The sequence below is a fragment of the Megascapheus bottae genome, chromosome 17, assembly GCF_031878675.1.
Source record: "Megascapheus bottae isolate mThoBot1 chromosome 17, mThoBot2.hap1, whole genome shotgun sequence".
NCBI lineage: Eukaryota > Metazoa > Chordata > Mammalia > Rodentia > Geomyidae > Megascapheus > Megascapheus bottae.
Genome location: NC_143525.1, coordinates 2267320 through 2275021, shown reverse-complemented (window position 1 = coordinate 2275021; position 7702 = coordinate 2267320). Strand labels below are relative to the sequence as shown.

At 41.4% G+C, this 7702-nt stretch overlaps 1 protein-coding gene and 1 long non-coding RNA gene across 3 annotated transcripts in view; one reads left to right on the top strand and one right to left on the bottom strand.

Moving 5' to 3' along the window:
* LOC150050782 (leucine-rich repeat-containing protein 37A2-like) overlaps positions 1-7702 on the top strand; it is a 106867-nt gene that overhangs the window by 71123 nt on the left and 28042 nt on the right.
* LOC150050778 (uncharacterized) overlaps positions 5596-7702 on the bottom strand; it is a 72562-nt gene continuing 70455 nt past the window's right edge. For both annotated transcript variants that reach the window (XR_016538263.1, XR_016538262.1), the window contains exon 2: positions 5596-6950. This is a non-coding gene — a long non-coding RNA (uncharacterized LOC150050778). The remainder of the gene's footprint in view (positions 6951-7702) is intronic.

Sequence of the window (7702 nt, the reverse complement as noted above, 5' to 3'; positions counted from 1 at the left end):
GAGCCCATGGCAAGGGGTGGAGGAGGGGTCCTCCGGTTTTGAATTCTTTGAGAAAGTTGGATGTAAGCTTTATCTGGATTTATTTTCTGGTTTGAGTCCTTCTCTGTTGCTTGAGTTTGTTGTTGTGGATTTCTTAAGGTAGTTGGCTCGTGGGATTCCCTGGTTCTCTTTTTGTCTCAGTGCCATTTTCTGGTCCCCCACTTCATTTTCTGAGCAAATGATTTTTGATTTGTTTCCAAGAGTCAGTTAAAGTTCACTCACTTCCTGCCTTGATGTGCTTTTTCTCTTAGATCTTTCTTTACATATATTTGATAGTTTCTCTTTCATACCGTTTCTGCCCAAAAGAGAGCCTGTTGGAGTTTGTTTGAAAAAAAATTATCTTATTCATATATTTTTCTTGTAATTAATAGAAGGGTTACATGATATTTGCCAGACAGATGGTGCATTAATTCCCATACACTGATACCCTTTCACATGTCTTGGTCCCCATTTCCCCCCCCCCCAACCCCATCTTGTTTTCCCCCGTTCCCTATCCAGTTTCAAATAACCAAATACAAATATATCCAATATATCAGGTAACAAAGTAAGATAGTGTAACAATATGAGACAACCAAGGGACAGCAAAAGAGATGAGAGATAACATAGTACCTTAAAAACAACAATCATTCATTATATGGCTTATGTTTACATCATATTTTAAATGACAAATTTAACAAACAAGTGTTCAAGGAGGGAATCTCTAATTACAATCACTGGGACTTAGTATTTAGAACTTAATCAAAATTAGGCTAAGGGTTTGTATGTCATAGAAACATATTAATTTATGAAATAAAATAGTATGTCTATAGAGTCATAGGTTTTTATGTCTCTATAGTTATGTTGTATTTCCATTACCATGTCCATAGCTTTGGGTATGCAGTTATTGAGTCCTCGCTCTTGTACTCTTTGGATTTAATAGGCCCATATTAAGGACACCATGCGCCTTTTGTTCCTTAGGTCTTGACTTGTCTCACTCAACATGATTCGCTCTAGATTCATTCACATCCCTGAGAATGCCATTATTTTATCTTGTCTGTTGGCTATGTAGAATTCCATTGTGTATATATACCACATTTTCTGTATCCATTCATCTGCAGTAGGGCATCTGCATTGTTTCCATCACCTGGCTATTGTGAATAGTGCAGAGATGAACATAGCTGAGCAGGTGTCCTTACAGTATCTTGGGTCATGATGTTCAGGATAGATGCCCAGAAGTGGTATAGCGGGATCGTAGGGAAGGTCTATTTTCAGTTCTTTAAGGAACCTCCACACTGCTTTCCAGAGTAGCTGAACTAGTCTACATTCCCACCAGCAGTGTAGTAGGGTTCCTTTATCTCCACAACCCCGCCAGCAACTGTCATTGTCTGAGTTCAAATCCCCGAAAACCAAATAAGCCATTCACTAAATGGGCAAGGGAACTAAAGAGAGACTTATCAGAAGAAGAGACTAAAATGGCAGAAAAGCATATAAGAAAATGTTCATCATCTATGGTCGTAAAGGAAATGCAAATAAAAACAACCCTAAGATGCAATTTTTTTTTTTGGCCAGTCTTGGGCTTGGGCTCAAGGCCTGAGCACTGTCCTTGGACTTTCTAAAGGCTAGAGCTCTACCACTTGAGCCTCAGCACCACTTCCAGCTTTTTTCTATGTATGTGGTACCAAGGAATCGAACCCGGGTATTCGTGCATGCTAGGCAACCACTCTACCACTAGGCCAAACTCCCAGCCCCACAAAAAAAATTTTTAATGGCGATGAATTTGAAAAATGTTACAATTGTAGGTTGAGATTTCTGCTAAATGTTTCTTCTGATAATGAGGTTGGAACTTAGAACCTCATATTGGCTAGGTACTTGCCTACCATATAATCTATCTCCCCAGCATTTTTGTTTGTGTTTTTCAGCTAGAATCCATCCTGACACCGTAGGTCTCTTATTTCTGCCTCATAAATAGGCTTCTTCTTTTTTTTTTTGCCAGTCCTGCGCTCAAGCTCAGGGCCTGCGCACTGTCCTTGGGATTTCTCAAGGTTAGAACTCTACCACTTAAGCCTCAGAACCACTTCTGGCTTTTTTCTACATATTTAGTACTGAGGAATTGAACCCAGGTCTTCGTGCATGCTAGGGCAAGCACTCTACCATTGGGCCAAACTCGTGGCCCTGTTTCGTTTCTTTTTGTCCTGCTTGGGGCTTGAACTCAAGGACTACATGCCATCCCTTAGCTTTCTCACTCAAGGTTAGTGCTCTACCACTTTAAGCCATAGCTCTACTTCTGGTGGTTAATTGCAGCTTAAAGTCTTATCTATTTTTCTGCTCAGGCTGGCTTTGAACCATGGTGCTCAGATCTCAGCCTCCTGAGTAGCTAGGCTTTGAGGTACTAATAACCAGGTTCACAAACAGTTTTGACTAAAACTATGACACCATGCATTGCCCTAGGTTTTTCTTGTTGTTGTTTTTTTTTTTTTTAGTTTGAACTCAGGACCTGTGCACTGTCCCTGAGCTTTCCCCCTCCAACTTAACACCCTCCACTTTGAGCCACATTGCCACTTCTGGTTTTCTGGTGGCTAACTAGAGATAATAGTCTTATGGACTTTCCTGCCTGGGCTGACTTGGAACCATAATTATCAGATCTCAGCCTCCTGAGTAGCTAGAATTACAAGTATGAGCCATCAGCACCCAGTGATTTTGAGGTTTTATCCAAGATTTTTATATAACTTTACTATTGTTTATACTTCTTACTTCCTATTTATTTATTTATTTATTACAAGTTCTGAGGTTGAAGCTCAGGGCCTGAGCACTGACCTTGGGCTTTCCTCAAGGCCAGCACTCTATCACTTGAGCCACAGCACTGCTTCCAGTTTTTTCTGTGTATTTGGTACTGAGGAATCAAACCCAGCACTTCATGCGTGCTAGCCAAACACTCTTCCATTAGGCAATGCTCCATCTTCTGTTGTTTATTCTAAGATGCTTTCCTATACCTCTATTGCTATTATAAGTTGTATCTTTCTTTACCTCTAAATCCTATGGGTACCTAGGAAAGCTATTGTTTGTGTGCTGATCTCCATATTTTCTTTCTGCCCACTTCACTGAATTTTCATAGTATTGGTCCAATAATATTAGCTGATTCTCTTGGGCTTTATTTTTTTCTACATCCGGCTTTTCTGTGGTTAATTGGAAGTCGGAGTCTCACGTACTTTCCTGCGCAGACTGGCTTCAAACTTTGATCCCCATGTCCTAGCCTCTTGATTAGCTAGGATCACAGGTGTGAGACACAGTGCCTGGCTCTCAGGCATTTTTTAGTTATCCATCATTTTCATATACAAATAAAAATAGTTTGGTTCCTTTCTAATATTTGTGTTCGATTTATGTCTTCATTACATAGGTTGTCTTCAATAGCAGTGCCTCATGACAGTAATAATTGTAATAAAGACAGTGATCTTGTTTTGGATTTGATAATAATACTGGTGTTTTGGTCCCTAGGCAAGTGTGCAATCGGTTAACGGGCATTTCCTTTACTGTTTTAAGAGTTATCACGACGAATTTCCTGTTAGAATTTATCTGACGAATTTCCTGTTAGAATTTATCTAAAATAGTAAATGCATGTATTAAAATTCTAGCTTCAGACAAGACCCTCAGCTAGGTACTGTGGAAGAGAAAAAGAGCAGAATTCCCGGGGTCATAAAAGCCACCTCCTGGGTAGATAAGATATATAAGTAAAGGAATGAGCAGTTGAAAGTACTTAATGTTGGTGGATAATCCTGATTGTGCTTTCTTCCCAAACAGATTTATTCCCACAGAACATCAGCAGAAGGAAGTGAAGAGTCCTCAAGGTAAAGGGAGTCTAAATCTTTAGTGAGGATCTGAGAACTGGAAGGAGCCTAGAACTCATCAATTTCTATCCCCTAGCCTTACAATGAGGGCTCTATGCAAGTTAGAGAGAACTCTTGCTTCCTGAGGTCTCATCTGGCTCCAGCAAATGTAATTGCCCAGGGGCCAGGAGTTTGGCCTAGTGGTAGAGTGCTTGCCTAGCATGCACGAAGACCCGGTTTCGATTCCTTGGTACAACATACATAGAAAAAAAACTGAAAGTTTGGGGTGGGGGGGAGTGTAATGGGGACCAAGACATGTGAAAGGGTAACAATGTATGTGAATTAATGCACGTTCTATCAGGCAAACATCATGTAACCCTTTTATTAATTACAATAAAAATGTCAAAAAGAAAAAAACTGAAAGTGGTCCTGAGGTTCAAGTGGTAGACACCTAGCCTTGAGAAAGTCCAAGGACAGTGCTCAGATGCTGAACTCAAGCCCAGGGCTGGCAAAAAAATATAGTAGTTGCCCAGCGAGGAAGAGGTGGTCAGTACTAGCATGGATACCTCTCGGTCAACAGTCCTTCAGGACTCCGTAGTTGCATTGTAGAGACCTTTGTGATTGGCATGACAATCTCCTACACATCTGCTGCATGCATGGAATTGTTTTGAAGCCCCAGGTTAGGTTAGGAAAGCCTTTGCTCATTGTGTTATGAATCAAAGCATAGGTGTTCATTTCTGTGAGAGACATGGAAAATGGCACAAATCATTCACTGTTGCTTCCTCTTCCCCCAAGGAGCTTTTTTGGATTTCTGCAAAGGAAATGTTCATCAGAAACTCCAAGTTGGACTTTTGAACAGAGCCACTTGGAAATCTTATCCTCTGACAAAGACTTCAAGCCTCCCTTTTCAGAGAAAAGGTTGTTTTTCCCTTTTGTTCCTTCTTTCTCCCCCCTCCCCTCTCCATGAAGATTTGGGTGCTTAACATATCATTTTTTTCCCTGCTGGAATTTTAGCATTGATAGGAACCATGGACAAGTATATTCTGCTGCCACAAAGACTATAAAGTGCTTCATTTCAACAGCTGAGGCAAGCCAAGTGATCATTAATAAAGCTTTTCTTGGTTCCTTCAGTGGTGTTGGTAGTAAGGAAGGTGTTTTGCTGCTGCAGGTAACTAATGAAGAAGTGGTCAACCACAGAGTCTTCAAGAAATAAGAAATTCTGTACCATCTGAAAGTAGTTCTTGTTGGTGTCTTCATTTAAGAAGCACTCTATAAGAAAAGGGAAATGCTTTCTGATAAAACAAAAACTTCTTTAGTACAGGTTCTTAATAAAAAGTAATAAGTGAGTATTGTTTGTAAAGCATAGCATCAAATCAGCTAGAGAGAAATGTATCATGTTTTAAATTAGATTTTGTGAGTAGACAGATGAAAAGTTTATTTTAAATACCAATTTCATAAAATAAATACTTTTGTATCCAAAAAAATGTGACTAAGCTAAACAAGTACAAAATCCTGACTTTACACAGCAGTACAGGAAAGAAAATCATTCCTTCTAGATTGCTGATAATCTCTAATGTGCCATACTGTTCTTTTCTAACATCAAATCAATATCCTGCTTTAAAGAAAAATGCATCTTATATGTAATATAATATGAATATATATGTTATATATACACAAGTATATGTATATATATGTATATATGAGTGCGGCGCCCGGCACCCCTGACCAGCAGGGAAGAACGGACACCACCCGAGGATCCTTCTCGTATCACGCTTTATTGAAGAGCAACTTGATTAAAGGGAGAGCTGAAGCAGAGGGGCCCGGGGCAGGGAAATGCAGCTGCTTATAAACAATCAAGGAACACGGGGCTTTTGCCATTGGCTGCTCTGTTGCCAGGGTCATTTTAAAACTCGGGATTGGTCAGGCCTCTGACGTCATACGCGCAGACTCAGTGGAACGAGCAAAGGCTCCGCACTCACATACCAAATAAGGAGAACTAAGAAGTTGTTCACAAAGAGCGAGGCAGGGGACAGGCGCCGTCTTGTAATGTCGGCCGCTCCGGCTCCCCACATCTCCCCCTTTCTGTTTTAATGCAGCAGGCCAACATACCTGTTGTGAAGAGAGTAGAGGTGCTGTCCTCCAAAGTAAAACTTGAGGTCCTACTCTAGAGGAGTGACCCAGGCGATCAACTCTGGATCCCTCCCCTTCAGGTCCTCTTTTCCCTTTGTGGAGATGGGCTAGGGGCGCAGACCCATATGCTGACGCACATGCTCTCCCTGACCTGTTAGGGTCAGGAGTGGTACTTTGTCCATCATTTCACAACTCTTGGCTGCCTATACTCCTATTCCTCGTGCAATAGACTAAGGTCTCGAGGGTGCAAAGGCAGTACAGGACAGTTTTAGTTGACCTTTAAAGCTGCAAGCCAAATTTTGGGGGAGTGTCCCTGCTCCAAGGCAGTGAGTGCATGAACAAGCATTGCTCTCTCTCTCTTATTGCGAGACCTCATTCGGCAGAGCAACCAAAGGCTAAAGACACAAAACCCAAAACAAACTGCAACAAACATTCACAGGAACTGGAACAAATGTAGGCAACGGCTCCAGCATTGACTCAATTTACACTCTATGGCAGAACAATTTAAAATACTATCATTACTTGAAGCTTTAAAGAGTAAAAACATAAACAGGAAGGTCCGCCTCTGGAACAAGTGCAGAAAACCCCACAACCCTTCCCTTGCCAGAACTATACATTAATCAGAGCGACCCAATTTTTGAGAAACCAGCCTAACACAGAAGGACAGATTTTTTGACAGGGTAAGGCATAGGGAACCTTGCAGTCCTAGGGAAGTTGCAAGGAAGAATTGGTGGCACAAAGGGGAAAACGGAAGAAGCATTAGTCACAGGCATTGGTAATGGAAAGGTCTTCATCACTGCCCACATCGTCTTTTCCTTGTTGCTTTTTCCCTTCTGTCTCTTCATCCAAAGTCGTGGCAGCAGAAGAATTATTAACAGGGTTATTCCCAGGATTTTGTTTCGCATCGTCCTCTTTAGGCGTTTGATTTTCCTCCAATATCCTTACGAGGCGCTGCGGCACCCAATGGGGGGATTCCTGTCCCTGTGGAAAAACACAAACAGCTCCCCTGGATCTCTGATTTACAGGATCCGGTCCATACCATTTATTATCGATAACATTTTTCAACATTACTTTTTGTGTGGGTGGTATTGCCATTTTGCCAGCATGCCGATCAGCAGCTGATTGTCCATTGTCATCCACTGTTACATAATTTAAGGTAAACAGTGCAATGGCCAGCCTTTCTCTGGGGGAGGCATCTCGGCCTATTCCCTCCTTTTGTTTAAATAAAAGTTGTTTAAGTGTTCTATTGGCGCATTCCACAATTCCCTGACCCTGGGGATTGTAAGGGAGGCCAGTAGAATGAACTACCTGCATTTGAGTGCAAAAGGAGCGAAATCCGGCAGAGGCATAAGCAGGGCCATTATCTGTTTTCAATTTTAATGGTTTTCCCCATGCTGCCCAGGCTTCCAAGCAATGGACTTTGACATGTGACACCTTTTCTCCAGTAAGGGCGGTGGCATGCATTATGCCAGAGAAGGTATCCACAGAGACATGTATATATTTTACTCGGCCAAATTCAGGTACATGAGTAACATCCATTTGCCACAGGGCATTAGAACAAAGTCCTCTAGGATTAACCCCAATTATAAAAGAGGGGTGATAAACCACACAGGATTGACAAGCTTTAACAATTTCTCTAGCCTGTTGGCGTGAAATGGAAAACTTATAACAAAGGGTTTTTGCAGAAACATGATAAAGCTGATGAAAATCTCATGCTAATTGAACAGAATTAT